The 22807-nt window shown below is 38.0% G+C and overlaps 1 long non-coding RNA gene across 1 annotated transcript; it reads right to left on the reverse strand.

The window, feature by feature from the left end:
• Positions 1–1732: 1732 nt before the first annotated feature.
• LOC120323296 lies at positions 1733–22160 on the reverse strand. The gene is made up of 7 exons (XR_005563622.1): positions 21906–22160; positions 20862–20913; positions 14422–14533; positions 8501–8584; positions 7844–7883; positions 6823–6946; positions 1733–1818 (listed from the first exon to the last, which is right to left on the reverse strand). It is a non-coding gene; the product is annotated as an uncharacterized LOC120323296 (long non-coding RNA).
• Positions 22161–22807: the final 647 nt, after the last annotated feature.

The following is a 22807-nucleotide window of genomic DNA, read 5'->3' on the forward strand; positions in this document are numbered from 1 at the left end:
TCACCACCAAAGGTCAGCATTTACAACCAGTCACTGTATAACAGTACCAATTATTACTTTTCTTTATTGCCTAACAGAGAAGGCTGTTCTCCAGTACCAGACAGTGCTGACTTCACAGCAATGCACAGCAGGTTACCCAGCCTCACTCTCTGCACAGGACAAACACAGCTGACAGGACAGGAAAGTAGTTCATTCAATTTTCAAATAAAGACTGAGAAAAGGAAAAGAGAGATGGACTGAGCAGGAGGTAATTTTCATCCTGGGATAAAGATTATCTTGTCTTATAATTAAATGTTAAGTTGCAATTTGATTAATTCTATTTTTCAGGAAATAAATTAATTCTTCATCCAATGTATTATCTAGATAGGAAATGTTATCAGTCACAGACAAAGCTATTAGTCTGGTATTACTCAAAACATATGCTAATCTGTGCCATATAGCTAAGCCTCTGAGAGATAACTGTCACAAATTTCTACTCTTTGACTTTAAAAAAAAATCTCACTCAAGAAGCCAGTTCTTGTTTATAATGTTTTTATACCACTCAGTGTTAAAAGCATATATATTAAACACCTGTTACTCTATCAGAGATTTTAAATCAGGAACATTTTTAATCTGGAAATCCAACAGCATCTGTCCAAGTGCTTTACCCTGTAAGAAAAAGAACCAAACCAACATGTCATTTTACTATCTAAATATACCACCTTTCTAAATTAAGTTTTTTAGAAGTGGTTCAATACAGTATTTTTCCTGTAATTAGTGAAAATTCAGTACATTTGGGAAGTTTTTTTTAGTATTTCTTTCTATACACACACACACATATATATATGTATTTAATTTTGGGTGAGTTTTATCAAGCCTAAGTATGTATGTTATCCCAAGTTATATTTACCTTTTCCATTTATTTGGCTTTCTTACTTGTGAATCAGTACAATTAAGTAAGGAAAACTATACAGTTGAGTTTTCAAGCATCTAAACATGAACAGATGGAACAGTTTCTTCAGTTTATTTGGTACCTAGTGCTAAAATACTTATTTGGGGTTCAGTTCTACTATCCAATTCATATATAGCATCACCTTATTTTTTGAGCAGTCTTCTTGACTATGCTGAGATTATTTGTACACATAAGCATTTCTGAGCCTATGGTAGCTGTGCTGTAGCCATAGCACTGCTACATTAAAGGATCTCATCTTCAGGATTAGAGGTTTCAAATATTTAATACTCAAACTGTACTCTTAGAAAGTGTTACTTTCAGGTTCACATAATGTCATCAACACAAAAGAACTTCTATCTGTCTGTTTTTCATATTTATATTATTTATCAGTATTTTAACTACAGAAAGCATAGGATAAGATATGGTTCCTGTATAAATACTAAGAAATAATCTAGTTGTCTAGTAAATCTGCATTTTTCAAAACATGACAGCCTTTTTGACAAACTAATTTTGCTGGTGCATCTAAAAACTCAGGTAGCACATCTTAGAATAAATGATTTGAAAACTATTTCAATAGTTTCTCATACACATTTTTTTCACCACATATTCTAAATCAACTTTCGACTTCCCTATGTTGGTTTCAAACCTTAAAAAAAAATAGATAGGTAATGTCTCTTAACAGGAAATTAAAAGGAACTAGAGTCAACCCCCAAAGCTTACAGTTCCAACCCCAAAAACTAGTTATAGAGAGACTTATAAAAGATAACTACATTAAAATCATTGCTTTGATACATGCCTGTGGGTCACTTCTTAGGGATGCTATACCACCACCACCAAGGGAATTCTTCAGAACAAAATTTAATCCATGGATTCCTGGCAACTCATATCTGTAAAATAAAAACTGCACATTATTTCTCAAGAGATTTTGTAAGGAACATTTGTACAGAACATCAAGCAAAGCCAGCATGCAAAAATTTCACGCTTCTGATTGCATCCCACTGCCAAGTCAAACCAAAAAGTTAAGATTAACACAAGGCCTTCCCTGCCTTCATGTTCCTTCCCCTTACTCCAAATCAAGAGTCCCCATAGTTTGAAAGTAGAACCACAAAGTAATCATTCTCCTCTATTCAACTCCAAAACTCATGCATTTCTAATAGGGCCGTTTCTAGATTTCTTTTTTCTATGAGTTCAAGCCCATATAGAAAGCTCTGTAGGCCAGAGGTTCAAGATCCAATATCAACTCAGACAACACAGCAGGCAAAAGGAAGTATTTTTATTAGTTCCTAGTTCTGATACCAAAAAATTACAATCACTTAATTCCTGGCACTCACTTTTGCTAACAAATGCACCAGCCAATTGGAAAGGCATCCTCTTTATTACTGAGAAATAACTATGAGTCACAACACTGAACACTTACGACCAAGAGATAATTCCGTAGCAAATTAAAAGTAGAGCTACATTTCAATGCTTTCTTGGAGCCACGTATTTTGTTCAGGTAAAATTTTATTTTAGTGTGACAGACCTATTTTCCTGTTCCATTGCCACTGTAATAATTTTTCCATTCTTGATTTTGACTAGTATGGTTCCAATTTGGAAACTTCTGTAGCAGTTTGGCAAATGGCTCTGTGGTTTCCTATTGTTCCAAAATCCATAAATAGGTCTACAGCGTATTTCCATTTGCCTCTCCTTGCACAGTTTTTCAGTGTTTTGTCATCTTCCTTCTATTCTTGTTTTTCTTTGGTTTTGCTTTCCTCCAATATTTTCTTCATCTAAGGACTAGAGAGTTTTCCTTTAATTCCATAGGAAAGTGTTTAATCAGAGCATCATAAAGCCATGAGGAATAAAAGAGAAAAATTATATCTAATTCTCACTGTCTCCAGATGTTTGACTGCTGCATTTTAACTCACACTTCTTCCAACATCACTTATTTTTCTTGAGTCACCTATCTGGTCTTCATCTGTTTGGGACAGATTCTTCCAGTCTTTCTCTTGATACAGCTGGAATTTCTTGCAGTGCACTTACACTGCTTATTTTGTCATTCTAAGGTTCAGCTCCTTTTGAGCATTGTGAAAATTATGGCTGTTGCTGATATTCACAGCCCTGTATGCCCTCGTATCTTGGGTATACGACGCAAACCTTTCATGGAAGGAGAGGATTCTCCTGAGCCATCTGGCAAGTGCTTCAGTTCTTGTTCTTGCAAGCATTAGTCATGGAGTGTCTGTGTCTGTCTCCCAGACAAAAAGTTTTCACTGTTCCTTCTACTTTTTCGTTACCACACTCTACTTTAGTAGAGTTGTATTAGTATAGTTGTATTATACAACAATGTATAGTTGTATTTAGTAGAGTTTAGTATTAGTTGTCATTATGAAAAAAAATTGGTGTCAACATTCTGCTGTCCTTCCTTAAAAACCAGTTGGCAGGCAACATTATCATGCTTAAATGCAAATCCATTGGGAAGGCAGGAAAGTAGAATAATCCACCAGTGCTCTACTAGACAACAAGAATATGACGAATAAAGCAACTTCTACAATAAGTCATCTACATTATTTACTAAATAGCATAATCAGCTACACAGCACAACCAGAGGACCCCATAAAATTTTCAACTAACAAGCTCAATGCAAATTACCAATCACCACATACCATGAGAGCTAGGCACTACACTACAAATTTCACTCTGAAAAACTGGCAAAGATTTCCAGGCAGCACACAATTTCACTACTGGCAGATCTCTCCACAAGAACTAGACTGATGGAATATATATTTCAGAAGCTAATACCTCTTTTCTCAAAAGAAGTTTCATGAAAATCAATCAGGAAAAACAAACCAGGAGAGAAACTGAAGAGCATACAAAAGTAGAAGCAAATAACAAAATGAGTGGAAGAATTTCATTTTACTTTCTGCAGTAATTCTGGCAGAGGAATTATGTAATACAAGCAACAGATCTTAATTTGGAACATTTTAAAATGACATTCATTTTAAGTACTTTGAGGAAATACTTACACTGATATACTCTAGCTAAAACTAGGACTACAAAATAATATACAAAGGTCAGCATCTTCAATATTTTAAGGCCTGTTTGAAGCATCTGAGCATTCAAAGTATTTCCACACAGAAAATAAACTCCCACAATAAAAGAAAAAACAACCACTATAATCACTGTAATAGTCTTAAGTGGCAACAATACATTAACCAAAATGTTGGCAGGCACTCAGCATAATTAAACAATTTAAGTTTAATTAACTGAGATCTAAAGGAAAAAAATATTATCTAATTGTACAGTTCAATCAGAAGTTTTAAGAGCTGCTTTTAAAAAAAAAACAGAAAACAAATAAACCCTTCAAAGAATCATAAGTCTGTGACAGAAACCAGTAAAACAAGGAAAATTCACTGTTCTAGCTGAACTCCTATGCTTATGCACAATGGGGTGCCTGCTTAACTACTTCCTTTAAAGTGCTGTCCATATATATTGAAAGAAATCAGGTTTCCCTCTGAATTTCCTGTTAAAATGCATAGAAATAATAATGATAGAAAATTATTTACTGCATTTAAATCCAAGAAAAGATAGGATTCTTTTCATCAGAGGAAAGCAGGAAACAAGTCCATAGGCTCACAGAGATGTTTGCATGTAGAAAAATATTTAATTTTCCCCTCTATTAGAGATATGTACCAAAAAAAAAAAAAAAAAAGCAACCTAGAAGCATCAGTATCCACATTTCTGCTCTTGGTGAAAAATACCCCACAGGAAAAAACCAGCTGTCATTTTTTTTTATTTCTGAGCATTGGAATGTTCTCAAAACATTCCATATACAATATTTCAGAAGATAAAACCAACAAAAATCTCACAGGATAGTTTTACTATCCTTCTTAAATGGCTGACCTAATACCACTACAAAAAGAGTTTCTTATTCCCTATCTTAAGATAATCAGATCTGTTAAGAATGTACTCTAGCACTTCATTATGGAAAACAATCACTTAAGTTTGGCATTTCAGGGCATGGGGGAGTTGAGAGACCATCTTTTGTTATTTTTTTACCTTGAAATTCTCGAAGTTTGAGTTTTCAGTGTTTTCTATCACAATAATCCCACCTTTTCTCTGTTTAGTATACCTATTTAATGCCTTTACTGAAAAAGCATGAAAAGCAACTGGTTAACAGACTCCGTTCTGTAGTGAGGTAGAGCCATGATTGGTGTGTTTTAAGTAACAAAACTAGAACATATTTTTAACCACTCACCATTTAATAAAGAAAATGAAGGAAAATTAAACAGTAAGACAGCTTTTTTTATCATAGTTAAAACTAAAAAGTAAACAATTTGAAAAGAAACTACACAATCTGAAGCACATGAGCATAATCCTTATAATCCTAAATATTTCCACAAAAGGTTTTATTCTTTTTCCCCAGTAGCCTTCCAATTCACTTACAGAGCTCCATTATCCCATAATTAAAGGAAGCCAAACTCAGGAACAGATAATCTAATTAATCAAAATAATTTGGCTTCATCCAGACACAGCAAAATTCAACTTTTATTTATGAACATAAACAGCATTAAAGAACAGCAATGAATCAATTGCTAGAAGTATCATTAGGAGGCGTGACTTTTTTGATTTCTTCTCTTCTCTGCTCTGTTTCAGAGGAAATTCAATTACATTTCTTAGCATCACAATTTATTAGATACATAGATTTGTTAGCACTTACAAAACAGTGGGTGAGATCAGCACCAAGCTGCTTATGAAGACAAAAATCAGCACTTACAAAAGACCAGGGGTGAAAATAACTCCAAGCTCTCTGAGCTTTGGAGCTACACCATTCTGATTAAAGCTCTTTGAACAAGTGAAAAGACACCTAACAATTTGTCTACTACCCACGGAAATAGGTAATGATTTTGGCAGAATCTTCATATTTGCAAATAACTGACTTTGTATCAAAATACATTTTAGAAGAGTGAACAGTTTAAGCTTTTATGTGTTTGAAAAGCAAGAAAAAGGTTTAAAATCTGTTGACTGTTTTATGGACATCCTTACGGGAACAAATCCTAATACCTCATGCTACACGAACAGCATACATCTCATTTGCTAGTCCCCAGGAAGGACCCTGAGCATCAGCCATAGAATGAAAACAAAACTATTATGTATGCTGTCTGCTGGAAGAGGATATTCTTTTCTAGATAAGTGTCAGGTAAAAGTGTCCTGTTTGGGATGTACTCTCTTTCAGAGTATAAGAAGGGAAATGAGCTATGTTTTTTCTTTAAATTCTGGCTTTGTGTATGTGGCACAAAAGTGAGTCATATTGGGGTGTTTGAAGGAAAGTGAGTGAGCTTCATAAATATTAAAAATGTTTTGCAGCAACAGGGATAGTATGAGGCATGTTTCTGACAGATGATCACGTAAGTTTGGGCTCCAGACTACAGTGGCTGTGTGAAAGTCTTTCAGGTGGTGTTCTACAGATTTCGAACTCTCAGTTCAGCAGTGGCTCAAAGGATTCGGAAGCTTCAGTTACTAAGGCTCCTGCAGTTTCCAAATGGTTCAAAACCAATGGAGAGAGAAATTTCTCAAAGGACATTAGAAGGACATTATTTCTTGTTGGTAAAGACATTCTGTACTGGAACAAAACAAAAACAGCCCCAACACTACTATGCTAATGCTGGGAATTTAAATGCCTTCACTAAACGGATTCACGGCCTTTGTCCAGCTTCAGCAGAGGCCCAAGTTCAAGTTCTTTCATAGTGATTACACTTAAGTTGTTATTTAAAAAGGCAAAAGAAGATACATAAAAATATACCAAAGACAATACACACAGCTTTGCAATATCTATGTTAACAATACTTTAAGATAATTTCTGATACCATCGTGTATCTACCATACAACTGTAGACTGAGCACCAAGCTACTCACCTTGTTACTAGTTGTTGTTCTGGTTTTTCACGCTCTAAAAGGTGTTGAAAGTAATTCTCCAGGGCTTGAGCTGTTAAAGTTTTCTTTAGGTATGGATAGTAGAGGGGATGCCGTGCTATCACACCTGTTAAGTATTAACTGGCATTAGTTGAAATAGGAGCTGTTAAAACCAATTTGTATTTATCCTTTCAAAACTGATTTGAGATCCTCTGTTTAACTGAAACTGTACATATGGATCCTCTTTAATGAGCTCCTGAATAAAAAACACAACAGTATGACAGCTCTCCCTCTGTCAGTAGAGATGTAGGGTGGAGCATGACGAGAGGATGCTAAGTGACCACAAAGTGATTATTGGACCTTTTCTGGCTGCAAACATTCCCTGCCACTGACAGACACCTAAGGAACAACAACATCTCAACAAACAACCCACAGGCAGTTCTCTTCCCCTAAGTGGTTTGCAAGACTTTGATAAGTAATCACAATTAACCATAACAAGGCATGATCAGTGACTGAAGGTTTGGTCCTTGCCCCACCTCTTAAATGAGATTCTGACATAAGTGTGAGAAATCACAGTTACATTTGTATTGCTGTAAATACGCTTTCATAAGCTTCAGTTAATTTTATGCTGAAGCTGAAGTTCCAGAGCAGGATCAGGAAGGCAGATTTGTGTCATAGGGACCTTTTTATCTGTGGACTTCGAAGACTAATTTATCTTAGAGGTGAAGTTTGTTGTTGTTATTGCTGTTCCTTAATAAAGCAGTAGTGTCTTTTATAGCTGAAGAAGTCTATTATGTGTGCATCATTCATGATCTGGCAATGCTACACTGCAACAGTGGTCAACCATAGGGAAAGGAAAATTAGAAAAAAGACCAAAAAAAAAAAAAATCAATATTTTTTCATTCTTCAACCCAAAAAAAGAGTTGCACAAACAAGGACAAGAAAACTATATTCCTAAATACAAATGAACAAAATTTATCAGTTTTAGCATGACAGCTAATAGCAAATCAAATCCCAAACGCACCTTTAATTCATACTGAGCTTTGAACACCACACGCTCTCATCTTCCAACAAGTAAGAGAGCCAATTGTTGCATGCAGAAGTAAGGAACAGAAGGAATTATTAAACAATGCAAAGAAGCAGCACAATCAATGTAAAGAGACTGCACACTGAAATACAGCATTTGGATTAGCAATATAATAATAACTTTCTCTTACATACAAGAAAAAATTTTGGTATTTCCTAACACTGTCAATGTTTTAGCCATATACATGTTACAAAATTCATGTATGAAAATACTACACATGATCAGACAACCAAGAAATTATAATACATAACACATATACATGAAGGAGTAGCAACTGTAAGAAGAACCTCAGAAAGGCATTTCTTAACTTTTGAGATCTCGACTTTCAAACCCTAAACAAAAACCTTTCTTTGTAGTATGACATGCTAGGATTTTTTCTTAGTGCCTCAGATTACAACATCTGCTAATCAGGAAACTAATGATATTTCTTTAGCAAAATCCTTGTTCTAGATGTATTCTTTTTTTTGTTTCAGCACAATTAAAAAAAAAAATCAAGTGATACGAGAGATTTCAAGAAATTAAGAATAGCACTTGATATGTAACTCTTATTTGAAAATCTTACATCACTTCAGAAAACAAGAAAACTAAAAATACCTATGTTTGCAGAATTGCCTTTGTCTCCACTTCTCGTATAGGCAAGATCTTCTAAGCGATAAGTATGTGGACCACTTGGCAGATCTATACAATATAAAAATGAATACATTTTAATGATGCTACAAATAATAGCATAATTTGAAGATGTAACTGTCATTTTAAACGTATGCTTTCTGCATTGCTTGGAATAACTCTGAAAACATTTCCAATTTTTCTTCCCACAGGAGCACCTAGAGAAAGAGAGGTGAGACTGGGTCCCAAAATTACAAAGTTGTTCCCTCCTGCTCCATCTCCCAAATCCCTTTCCTTTTTTTACAGCCAAGTGCTGTACCAGGCATCCCTTCTTCCACCACCCTTGAATGTGAATATTCATCTTGATCTTAGCAATGCAGTATCTTTGAAGGAGGCATAGCAGATACTTGTCAGTTCTTGCCTAGCTGACAACTTTTATCTCCCTTAAAACACAGATCTCTCTGCTTCCAGTGCAGGTAGAAAATACATGTGGATGCTACTGTCCTGATAATTCTATGTGTGTTTATTCTGATAACATCTGTAGAAAACTCACAATTTAAAATTCCTTTTCAGCACAACACGACTCTCACTTGCATTTGCACTGTTGTAACAGTTAATTATCCAGCTGCATAGAAGAAATCTAAGACTTCTAATTACTGGGTTTTTTTAAATATCTTAGCATTATATAAGAAAATGCATGCTCTATAGGAAGCCAATCTCGATTATTTTATCCATCTACATATCAAAAAGCAAACCCACTCCTGTCCAAATCCAGAAATTCCGTATCATGGGATTCACACAGTATACACCTGAGGTTTGATGGCTAAGTTGCACAGCACAGACCTCTTGCAACTGTTGATGACTAAGAGCAGTTGGCTGTCACCATCTAGTTTCTGTCCTCCAATGCCAGAGATGAAGCACTCACTTTGCTACTGAGTTATTCATAACTCAACATAACACAAACTTGAAGCATAGGCTATATCAAAGGTTTTAGGCAGTGAGAATCTAGTAATTTTCAGCCAGTTCTGCTCCTGATCCAACTTGCCTACAGCCATATCAGCTCTCCCAGCATCCTTGGCTTTTCAGTCCCATCATCTCTAACAGATAGACCTACACTCCTGACTCAGAGTAGACTTCTCACCCCTCAGTTGCTCTCTCCTCCATCCCCTTCCTGTTGCTTTTCATCCTTCTGCACACAAGTGGCAGCTCTCCCCTTCTCTCTGCTCCTTGAACACCAGTAGGGGGGGACTATGCAGAGCAGGGAAGTGACAGCCTTCCTGCTTTCTGTCACAGCTTCTGCTACAACTACTGCAGGTGACAGCCACAAGAAGTAACTGCCAAATGTCCCAAAATGATCTATTTCTTTTTAAGGCACCAAGCAATTCAACCCTGGGCACATGCCTGTCACAGGAAATTTCAGTCTTATGTGTTAAAAACTGCCACATTTAAAGGAATTGAAGTCAGGCTCCTGTAAATCAATTACGTTGGACAAACTTCACGCTGCCAGATACAATGCAATTTGAAAATATAGCAGTCTGTCATTTCTGTACTATTATTGCTTCTGCTTAGGATACCAAACTACTTTGGGCTTTTTTTTTTTTTTTTGCTTTCTTTTAATTTTAGGGAGTAAGAGACCCAACACTAAAGATGTTATGCTCTAAATGCTGGCCAAAGGCAGTGTATAGAGCACAGTGCACCTAATACGAAGGCATGAGTAGATATGCACTCCATAAACTGCATCAGGTGATGAGGTAAACACAGCCCTAACCAAATCATCATTACCTTTAACTTCTTCCTGCTCAAAGGGAGTTGCTGACTCATCAGACATGAGCCAGGCTGACCTTGGTAAGAAAGAAACTATGTCCGAATCCTACTGGCTGCAGTTTTCACTGACCCTATCAGAAAGGGAGGCTGCAAGTCTATGGCAGTAGCAGCTGGACAGATCCCAAAAGTTCATTTGGGTATGGGGTGGGTGATACAGCGGATAACAAAAATGCCTTAGAATGACATAACACAGAATTTGTATAGTATATCTTAGTTCATGGTACTTATTTGGTTGAAGCAGATCAGGTAACACAAGAATAGCTTTGCTGGCACATGTGAGTGGCAATAACAAGGAAAACAATAACGAAGAACTAGGGGCTCACCACAGCAACCTCTTCTACTGGCACACCTGGATCAGAAAATCTACCCACAACCTACCCAAACACCAACCTACCAGCATTTAACTGCCTTAGTTAAGACCTAAGGTTTTATAATATATATTGGGTCACTGTCAGAGATGATCTGAAGGAGCGATTATAGTTTAGTCTGGCACAATGGCCCCTCATTGGTAAGTAAGTCACAGTAGCATGAAATTTGAAATGGTGAAAGCATACAATGAAAGACATGTTTGTTTTGAACTTGCTCACAATCTCGTCCATGTTCACTTACAAGCCGAAATGTGCCATGAAACTTGGCAGAAGGTATTTAAGAGTGTATTTATTTAACTGGGGAATCTTATTTTTGATTAAACATCTCTATTAAGAGAGAATCTGAAAAAGTCCAGCTAAAGCTCATTTTGGACAAGACTACTACACTTCATTCACTACAGAAATCACATGAATTTTCATAATGTCATTCAATACACAATTTGAGAAAAAAATGAAGTGTTTCTTCAGGGGCTGAAGTTTGACAATGTCTGAACTGTATAAGCTGTAGAAGTCTCTTCTCCATCAGACATTTTACAGTCAGTCTTTGACAATCTCCCATTAAACAAAACCAGTTCAAGACCATGTTCTGGTCTTGAATGTTCTCATTTATTATTATCCTCATTGATTTTTCATGATCCATTTATCAGGAAATTGTTTTCATTTAATAAACATCTATGAAAGCTAGGGAAAATGGTAAATTCAAATTCCACCCCCCTCCCAGAATCACATCTAGCAGCTTATTTGAAATCCATTTTCACATATTTCTCTTATCTATTCAAAGACAACTAACAGTCCCACACACTTGAGATAACCATGAAACTGAGAAAAATACTTCCATTCTTTATAAATACTGACAAAAAATGCTTTACCAGAAGCTATTCCTTTTACAGTCTAACCCATTTGTCTTTCTCATCCATGCTGTCCTGCATTAAGCCACGGAAGTAGGTAAGTATTTAGTCACAGACAGAAAACATTTATATTTACAACAAAGGGCAAAAGTTTAGAGATCCTTCTCAGGGGAAACAACCAGAGGAGCTCTGCTGTCTCTCAAAAATGGGGTTTTGCCTGATAAAAGCCTGAAGAATTCAGTACTTAAAATTCTGCTGTCAGGCACCTCAAAGTTTTCTCAAATGATAAAAAGGCAGTAGGGAGTCCAACAGCGTTTTGCTTCTCTAATATTTAGCATTGTGGTCACCTTGAAAAAAGAAACCAGACAATAGAACAATGATTTCCTATTTCTTATCTTGCCCAGTTTGATGGTGTAAATACACCACTGCCCTCCTGAAAACTCCCAGGCATCAGAGAGATTCTGGTGTGACATCAGATTTCCACCAGACATAAGAGCTGAAAACATACTTAAAGAGTTTAACTTGTTTCTGACTGACACATAAATCTTCATATTGAAGAGATGTTTGAACAGATGGGGGAAATGAACACATGCATGGCAATCAGGCATCCATCATCGGTGGCTTTCAAATGGTATCAAACACATAGTCCTATGTATATTTCAAAATTTCTCTATGTGATACAGAACATTCCCTACTAACTCATAATTAGTTGTTATACTATTCTATTACCAGTTTTGAGAAATACTACTCATGGATATCTGAAATCCAGAATAAATCTTAACACACAGGTGCCTTTACAGCATTAATTTTTCAAGTAGACAGACTTAAATACCTGAATTACTCTTTCAACATCAGTATTATTTTTAGAAATTTTTCAAAGTAATCTTTAGTAATAGCATACTCCTGGAAAAGCTGGCAGCCCACGGCTTGGACAGGGGCACTCTGTGCTGGGTCAGGAACTGGTTTGAGGGTCGGGCCCAGAGAGTGGTGAACGGAGCTGCATCCAGTTGGCGGCCGGTCACCAGTGGTGTTCCCCAGGGGTCAGTGCTGGGCCCAGTCCTTTTTAACATCTTTATTGATGATTTAGATGAGGGGATTGAGTCCATCATCAGCAAATTTGCAGATGACACCAAGTTGGGAGGGAGTGTCGACCTGCTGGAAGGCAGGAGGGCTCTGCAGAGGGATCTGGATAGACTGGAGAGATGGCCTAACTCCAATGGAATGAAATTCAACAAGGCCAAGTGCCGGGTCCTGCACTTTGGCCACAACAACCCCCTGCAGCGCTACAGGCTGGGCACAGAGTGGCTGGAAAGCAGCCAGGCAGAAAGGGACCTGGGGGTGCTGATCCACAGGAAGCTGAACATGAGCCAGCAGTGTGCCCAGGTGGCCAAGAAGGCCAATGGCATCCTGGCCTGCATCAGGAACAGTGTGGCCAGCAGGATCAGGGAGGTGATCCTTCCCCTGTACTCTGCATTGGTGAGGCCACACCTGGAGTATTGTGTTCAGCTCTGGGCCCCTCAGTTCAGGAAGGATATTGAGGTGCTGGAGCGGGTCCAGAGAAGAGCAACGAGGCTGGTGAAGGGACTTGAGCACAAGTCCTATGAGGAGAGGCTGAGGGAGCTGGGGTTGTTTAGTCTGGAGAACAGAAGGCTTAGAGGTGACCTCATCACTCTCTTCAACCACCTGAAGGGAGGTTATAGCCAGGCGGGGGTTGGTCTCTTCTCCCGGGCAACCAACAATAGGACAAGGGGACATGGGCTCAAGCTCTGCCAGGGGAGGTTTAGGTTAGATGTTAGGAAGAAATTCTTTACAGAGAGGGTTATCAGGAACGGCCTACCCAGAGAGGTGGTGGATTCACCATCCCTGGAAGGTTTTTAAAAAGAGACTGGACGTGGCCCTTAGTGCCATGATATAGTAACTGGAGTTGGATCAGGGGTTGGACTTGATGATCTTGGAGGTCTTTTCCAACCCAACCTATTCTATGATTCTATTTAGGTACAGTCACCTGATTTAGATTTGCAAATACCTATCCACAGCTTTAAATTAATTCTCTCAGTTCTATGGTATGCAGAAATAAGGTAATGAAGACCAAAAGGGAATTATGAAGCATTCTATACATTAAGAAATATTATATATCATTCTGCCATTAAAAAGAAAAAAAAATTGAAGTGTCCAGCACCTTCAATAATCAGTTGTATGAGCAACTCTGATTTAACACTTCCTTTTCATTGTGGACATCCTGACCTGTTCCATTCAGCTCAATGGCTTGCCCTTCTCAAGGTTCTTCTTTCTCAGACAGTTTGGTTAGACATGTCCAGCAGGAACACAGGAATTATCATGCTGGATCATTAACTAGTGTGATTTCTTTAAAAGTCACCAGTTCTAGGTTAATCTCATTCTTGTTAATTTTGTGAAGGCTGCCATATGGAACAGGAGCAAATATTAATCTTCTAAATTTTAATAATCTAAGTGCTGTAAGTCTCTAAGTCATTCTGTATGTCCATCCTCTATTCTGAACATCACTAGTCTGATGTAGGGTAAACCCAACTATTTCCAGGATTCACAAAAAGTAAGATTATAATATACTTTGAAACCATATTTCAATTTCAAGCAATCTTTGCAACATCTTCAAGTGTGTCTTAAGGCCTAGTTTTTTTGAACAACAATTTACTTATGTACTTCTTATAGTTTCAAATACATTTTATACTGCATGATGCTAACCACCTTCCTTCCAAGAAAAATAGTTAAAGCGTTTTGCAACGGCCATAAAAATATATCATATAGAGGTAGAATGTATTTCACAGACAAATCTAATATGATTTTCCAGGACAAAGATAAAAAAAAAAATCAGTCACAAAGATGAACATACCTTTCAATTCACTGCTAATCTTCGGTGGATCAAACGGAACCACTTCATCTGATGTAAATGTGAGATCCTCCTCAAATATCTCAACATGCTGCCCATTTAAAAATAGGTCGATCTGCAGAAAGAACAGATTTTCAAACTGTCAAATTAGAAATCCATTGCAACGTGAATAAATAAAGCACATTTTTAATTAATTACTGATGTCATATATTTTCAGTTACAGCTTTATAGATAAGGTTCTGTTGCTCCCTTTTAAAAAGTCACAATACAATAATAATTATAAACCTAAAAGAAATCTTTGTGTAGGGGGAAAATGGTAGGAAACACTCAAAGAAGTACTCTATCCAGTTTGGTACGTTTTAAAGAAAGACAAATATCTCTTTCCACCTCCTTCTATATACTGCAACACAACATGGAATTTCATGTCACAACTCTCACAGTTAAATCCCAAAACTTGAACATTTCCAGTTGTTCCATCATGTAACCCCCTTTCCTTCTTAATGTCACTGTCCATACTAAAGACAACCTCCTTGTTGGATCCTGTATTCATCTTCAAATATATTCTGTGAAAGCCACCAATAAAAATAAATCAATACTGGAATTTTGGGTTTATGGTGAGATAAAATACAAAATAAAAAATGCTATGGTGTTCATTTTGCACTATGAGCTCTCCGTCCCACCCCACCCCCTCAAAAATTAGTAAAATGCATAGTCAAGTGTGCTATTTTATTAGCTGATTGGGCTATTTACTGTACTCATTTAAACTGGCATAGAGCTCATTTTCTTCCTAGTAGCTGGCCAGTGCTGTGTTTTTTGGATTTAGTATGACAATAAGATGGATAAACACACTGATGATTTAGTTGTTGCTCCGTAGTGCTTACTCTCTAAGTCAAGGACTTTTCAGTTTCCCATGCTCTACCAGAGAGAAGGTGGACAAGCTGGGGAGGGAGCACAGCCAGGACAACTGACCTGAACTGGCCAAAGGCATATTCCATACCACAGAGAGTCATGCCAGTATATAAACTGAGGGGGGTGGGAGTTGGCTGGGAGCTGCTGATCACTGCTGGGGAATGGGCTGGGCATCAGTCAGTGGGTGGTGAGACACTGTACTGTGCATCACTTGTCCTTCTTGGGCTTTATTCCCCTCTTTCTTCTTTGTTACCTCCCTTTTAATAATAACAACTACTACTACTTTGTTTCAATTATTAAACTGTTCTTATCTCAACTCATAGTTTTAACCTTTTACCTTTTTTCTAATTTTTCTCCCCATCACACTGGGTCAGGGGAGGGAGGTGAGCAAGTGGCTGTGTGGCATTTAGTTGCCAGCTGCGATTAAACCATGACAGTCCTTTTTCACACCCAACGTGGGGCTTAATGGGTTCAGATAACAGCAAATCTGACTAGATCATGTTAGAACACATTTGTTACAAGCATTCACTGTGTTAGTTTAATATTCACTGCTCACAATTATTTACTTTCTCTCAAAGTTGATGTGTTTGTTCCTCAAGTTCCATTATGTAACAACTGACTTGCAGCATGTGTTCCCTGTTATGATGTTTATCACCCATGGAAACCGGGTTGAGGTTATCAAATTGTTGTACTTTGTAACATTGGCTTATGATAGGATATAATTGCTGGTTGTGAAACTAATCTGGTATTTGCACTCAGCACTGCTGTCATCTCTGTACTTGGGCGTCATCTATCAGAAACTATTAATAATTATACCTTTTACCTTTTCTCCTCAAAGACCCAATCCACGGGGGGGACACACTTCCTTTCACTTCCCCTTCTTCAGGCTAATCACAATAGCTATTGACAATTTTTAACATCCTTGGGATGTTCAAACTAGAATGTTCTTATTGCTATGTCTTCACAGAACCACGGAATCAATTAGGCTGGAAAAGACTTCTGAGATCATCCAATCCAGTCTATGGCCCAATACAACCATGTCAGTTAGACTACGGCACTAAGTGCCACATCCAGTCTTTCCTTAAACACAGAGGGACAGTGACTCCACCATCTCCCTGGGCAGCTCACTCCAATGCCTAATCACCCTGGCACAGTTTTAAGACTATGTCCTCTTGTCCTATCACTGGTTCACTGGGAGAAGAGAACGACCCCCGCCTCACCACAACCTCCTTTCAGGCAATTGAGGAGAGCAATAAGGTCACCCTGAGGCTCCTTTTCTTCAGGCTAAACACTCCCAGCTCCCTCCACCATTCCTCATGAGACTTGTGCTCCAGTCCCTTCACCAGCTCTGCTGCCCTTCTCTGTACATGATCCACACCTCAGCATCCTCTCTGAATTGAGGAGCCCAGAACTGGACACAGTACTCCAGGTGTGGCCTCACCAGCACTGAGTACAGAGGGACAATCACTATCCTGGTCCTGCTGGCCACACTATTCCTGATACAGGCCAGGATGCCATTGGCCTTCTTTGCCACCTGGGCATACTGCTGGCTCATGTCTACTGAATGTGTTCCAGGTCTTTTTTAAGGTTAAACAACTATTTAAGAATACTACCCAGAGATCCACCCCACAGAGAGAGACTTGGGGGTGGTGGTTGATGAAAAACTCAACATGAGCTGGTAGTGTGCACTCACAACCAAGAAAGCTAATTGAATCCTGGGTCAAAGGAGGTGATTCTCCCCTTCTACTCTGCTCTTGTGAGATCCCCTCTGGAGTACTGTGCACAGTTCTGGTGTCCCCAACATAAAAGGATAGGGAACTGTTTGAGCAAGTCCTGAGGAGAGGCACAAAGTTGAAGAGAGTGGGAGGTGTCCCTGCTCATGGCAGTGGGGGCTGGGACTAGATGACCTTTAAAGTCCATTCCAACCCCTTAACATTCTCTGATTCTATGATCTGGTCTGAGGCTGGATAGTTAAGAGTGGCAGGGTGCATGGGATAGTATGGGCAAGTGCCTAGGTGTGTGGGCAGCTCCGGTGGTTTGGAACTTTACCCTGAACAAATGCAGAATCCAGAAAAACTAGTAAAATATTTGGAAAAAGTATGCCATCACCTTGGCAATGCCAGAGAGACATAAATCACTGCAATGTGCTGGCCCAGACCTACCGAGCTCTGTTTAACAGTACTTAGTACTTTCAAGGGGAAGAGGAGGTCTCTGGATCTGACAAAAAACCAAAAAGCCCTGCAGCTACTCCAACCCTGGCAACAGGCACTGCAGCTGAGTGAGAGGACCAACACCTCCTAGTTACCAGTCACTCCTATACATAACAAGAAATCAACACAAAACTCAGCTGATTTAGTAAAGGAGGATGAAGCAGGGTCATCACAAAAATAGGAGAAAGAGGCAGAACAAGATCCCCATCCTCTAGTGAGCAGTGGGATATGTGAAAATATTTCAGCTGTCTTCCAGGTCAGCACATTATCACCTGGCTGCTCCGATGCTGGGATAATGAAGCTAGTAGCCTGAAACTAGAGGGTAAAGAAGTCAAGAAGCTACAATCACTTTCTAAGGAAGGGGACATTGACAACTGGATTTGAGAAAGGGACCACGTCCTCAGCCTCTGGAGGTGACTCATGTTAAGTCTGAAGGAAACATATCCCTTCAAAGAAAATGTTTTATGTCACCCAGGTAAGTGGACCACAAGGAGGAGAGGTATCCAGTACTTGAGAGAATTAGCCATGCTAGAGATGATTTATTATGACCTGAACAATGCACAGCTACCCACAGATCCAGATGGAGCCCAAAGCTCATGACCCACATGGCAGCAATTTGTACAGAGCACATCATCATCGTATGCCAACTAATTGGCAGGCATGAGACCCGGAGAGATGAAAAGGCACCGACAGTGGATCAAGTGGCTCACCAACACAAACAATATGAAGAAAATCTCTCTTCCTCCCTATGGAGTTGTGTCTTGGCTCTGGAAAAACTGTATAAAGGGAAAACCTGTCCTGGGAGTTTCAGCAATTGAAAGCGAATACTTCTTGCTCCTCATCTATACAGACCAGTATCTCAGCTATTAACAGTAAGCATTCTTTTGCTCAAGAGAAAGGATATAGAAAGTACACATGGCAGGGTACCCTGCAGTTTTTCCTGTCACTGACAGGACACAATGAAGTGGGATGGAAGCAACTGACATCCATTTTATCTGTGTTGGAAGACGCCCAGTACTAAAGATTCGGACATATGATCGGGTTACACTACCACAACAAAACAATATAAACTAGCTTTGCTGCAGCAGTTATCGGTGCTCAGTCATCAGCAAAGGCAAGATAACTCTATTCAGCACTCTTTCTTAAGATTGCCCTTAGAGAATAACTAATAGTGACTTTCCTTCAGTAGGTTTGCTGCCATTTTTCTCCCTACAGCAAAATTTTAGGTTACCTTTGAAGTACACATGGAGAGTAACTACTATTTGAACTGTAAAACCATTGGTGATCTATGATAAACTCAGGACAATTGCATAAAAGCAGTGGAAACAACAAATGAGATACTGAATCCTAACTGACACCCAGAAAGGTATTAAACACAGAACAAAAGAACTCACTGTAGCAATATTAATATAACTGAAAATCTGCTTTTGGAGTTTTTTTGGTTTTAGGTCAAATGCTGAACTAGAGCAACCAGACTTTTTATAACTGAACTTCCAATTTAGAAAAATCAGTTAATTCATACTTTACTTACTCTGTAATCTCTCACTAGACCATGGTTGTTACTACATGGCTAGAATTTTGAATCAAGGACTTGAATCACTTACACCCCACTTTTACTGCAGGACAACACATTGCACTTTGCTAATGGTGTATCAGTACATTCATGAGATTAGTTACATAGAGCAAGGACTTTGGTTTTCTGTATTGAAAAGAATAAATGAGACTCTGCTTTCCTTCCTTGTTAAATTGGGTTACTATTTAACCTCAACAGCATTTTACCAAGTCTGGAACACAATGCTAATTACCAAGTTTATATTTAATTTGATGAGCAGTACAGTGGCAGGCTAAACTTCCATAGATAGTACTTTCATATTAAACTTCACAAAGACAAGCCATTTGTATAAAGCAAAATATAAGTGATGATAAAAACAAGTACTTGAAATTCTTTTTAATGCTTTTCCACTAAGCACAGTTTACAAATAATATAATTGTAATAACTAAATAGCATCTCCTCTCTAAAGTTGTGAAACTAAAATATTTTCCATTAATGCAGAATACTACTTAAAAGAATGGGGCTTGTTTGTGCTAAACACTGTATGAGGGTTAGAAAGTGAAAAGTCCCTTTCTGGTTAGAAAACTTAAGCTGTTGTGTTTGTTGCCCCTTGCCAACCTTATCACTTGCTGCCTGTGTTCTCAAAGCTTCCCTTCACCACCCTAAGCAGAAGCCAGTCACAACACCTGTGGTCTAACACAGACCAACATTCTGGCCTTTGGCCACTTTCTTGACAGTGGATGAGTGAGAAAACTCATACCGAGTATGAGGATGGCATGAGAGGCATGCAATAGTTACAAGTCACTTAAAGGCCTTGGAAAAAGAAGAGCATGTACATGATTTTGTCTGCAGTCTCCAAAGGATCAATTAAGTATCTGATGGCATTCAAAAGAGATCAACATTTATAAATCCAAACATTTTATGGTTTCAGCAAAACCAAATTCTTTAAATTTATCTTGAAGACTTCAATCTAGACAGGGGTATATGCGTAACAGAAAAGAAGTAGGGCTCTAAATGAACATGTCATGCACTGTAATTTCTCAACCAGGGCTGCCTAGTCATCTGAACTGTAAGTTCCTGGACTAAAAGAAATGATTGCTATGAACTGAATAGGGCCACAGAGAGACATCATTCACAGGCTCCTCCATGACACTCAGCACAATAGTTGCACAGGCTTTTGCAATTTTACGGTTTTTGTTATATAGGCAAGAGTAGAAATTACTACTTCCATTTTTATAGACAGAGTATATGGAAGGAAAAGGTCCAACTCTCTGTTAAGGTAAAACATCTATGAGTCAGAGGAAATTCAATAGTTTTAATACTTATTCCCAGTAGTATATACAAAATGTAGACTCCCCAAAAAATCACAAGATGTGTCCAGGTTCACAAGATTAATATTCCCCTTTCTGAACACCCAACTGCCTACTTTTTAAAGAGGTCCCGTTACCTTTCAAAAAAGTATAAATTTTCTTAAGCACTCCCTGCAAACACAGTAAAAATAACTCAAACTTACAATTCTAGGAAGTTCAGTTCATGAAAAGAGAAGTTTCAGTTTTGGTGTAAGATATTTCAAAATTTGCAGCAATTAAAACGGAAGGTCGGCAAGTTCAACTGTTGCAAAACATTCTGTGTGAATAACATTAGTCTCTAAGGAAATATGTTTTAATCAAAGTTACCAGAATACTTTGCAGTTTTAGAACTCAAAGTCACTGAAAAATGCCAGTCAGCTGAATTTTTCAAACTACTTCAAAGAAAACCAAGCACAGGCTTACCTGAACATTTCTTTTGGGATAATAGAAGAAAAATGGCTTCAAAACTGGAGACCTAGAAACACAAAACAACAAGCATAAATGCATTTAACTAGAAATTAATGCATGAGAACTAAGAGGAAATTAAAGCTGTTCAACCATAACTAACAATAGTTTTCCAAACAACTTTGGAAAGCCTAAGAAGTGTAAAAATTTCTTAAATTCCATTATTAAGAATGTAAGACTTTGTTAAAAAAAATCCAAGAAAATTTTTCAGGGGGAAGATAGTCAAAATACCAAAAATATTTTCTTGACAAAGGATGTATTTCATGACACTGAAGTCTGTTGCACTGTCAGTAGCCCCACATTAATACCTAGGCTAGTTACACAGGGCTACTGGAAATATAGCTAGAGGTCCTCCTCCCACCTTCATATGCAGTACTTGCTTAATGACAGTAAAGTTTTAAATACTCTCATGAATAAGCATGAAAAGGTTGAGAATATAAATCACCAGCAGACCTCAGTCTTACCTAGAAAAACACTGAGTCAAACCAGAATTTTTTTTTTATATCCTTAACATTATTCTGTTCAGTTTGCTCATGTAATGGTTTCACGATAATATTTTTTTGGGATGTTCTGGGACATTTGACCTCGCATTTCTAGGTGAAGTGAGCTGGTACAGATGTAAGTTTGGTGTGCCTGTATTCCAAACTAACAGCTACAAGAGAAAACTGGTCCAGAAATCTGCATGTATAACACATGGTTGAGCAACTGCCTTGCCACGAAGTCACATCTGAAGTTCTCCCTACAGCTCATTAAGAAGACATTGCTATGAGCTGATCAGACTTACATAACTTATATTCAGTAATTCAGTAAATTTTATTACTTGCATATATATCCTATAGCACCCACTATTACCTTGTTATCAGTTATTAAACATAGTGTGCAAAAGAAAGATTTAGTTGCCTCTTGTGGTTGCTGTTTGAAGTTGAGGAAGCTTGTGATGGTGAGTGGTAGGAACACTATCATCACATATTACAAGAAGTTAATCATCAGGAATTAACTTACACTCTGGGGCGCCCTCCAACAATTCCAGTGAGGCCAGGTACTAGAAATGGAAATTAAATTAACAAAAGAATAGTTAAAGCTATCTTCAAAACATCAGAAGAACATTTAGAACAACGAGTGGAAGAATTAGAACATTATCATAGCTTGAATTTTTCCTTTAATACACATTTAATAAATACAGGGAAGCATCTATAATCTCAAAGTAATAAAATAACATTTTATACAACAGTCAAAAAGGCAAAACATGCAACTGTGACTATTAACAAAAAAATATTTTAAAATGTGCATAAGCTACGTCTTTAGATTCTCCTTCCCAATATTTTGTATGCCAGTGAGGCGATACATTTGATAAAGAACTTCGCTTTAATCTTTTTGTCGCTGTTTTTTTATTTACTTTTAATGAGAGCAGAGAAACAATTCTGATCTGGACCATGCTTTCTTTTAATATTTGTTTAATATGACTTTGCTTGTTAGATTAACTGTTTCAGATTAACTTGCACCATTCTCTCTAGCACTTTCAGTAGCTAACTTAGCTTTCTTAAGGTGCTGGGTACTGCAGATCCCATTCTCTCTCCTTGATACATAGGGGCTTAAGGCACTAGAATGATCCCAGATTTGCAGTAAGTCAGCACTGTGATTAGATTCTTATTTATTCTCAGTATCAGGTTGTAAAGCTTTACTACCATTAAACCCATTTGGCCAGCTCAGTATTTCTGAAAGGAACAGCTCTGCTCTCCTCTTCCTGAGCATAGCTTCTCACCCTTCTTTCTGGCATGGACAGCACACGTACATGAAGCATCAGAGCTCCACAGAGTATTGCAGGGGGAAGAAACAGTGAAGTGCATACTTCAGTATGCACTTCATTAAATCAGTCTAGGAATTAATTAGCAAGTGTGTTAAGC

The sequence above is a fragment of the Pipra filicauda genome, unplaced genomic scaffold (assembly GCF_003945595.2).
Source record: "Pipra filicauda isolate LSUMZ 115617 unplaced genomic scaffold, ASM394559v2 scaffold22_size4397567_pilon, whole genome shotgun sequence".
Classification (NCBI taxonomy): Eukaryota; Metazoa; Chordata; class Aves; order Passeriformes; family Pipridae; genus Pipra; species Pipra filicauda.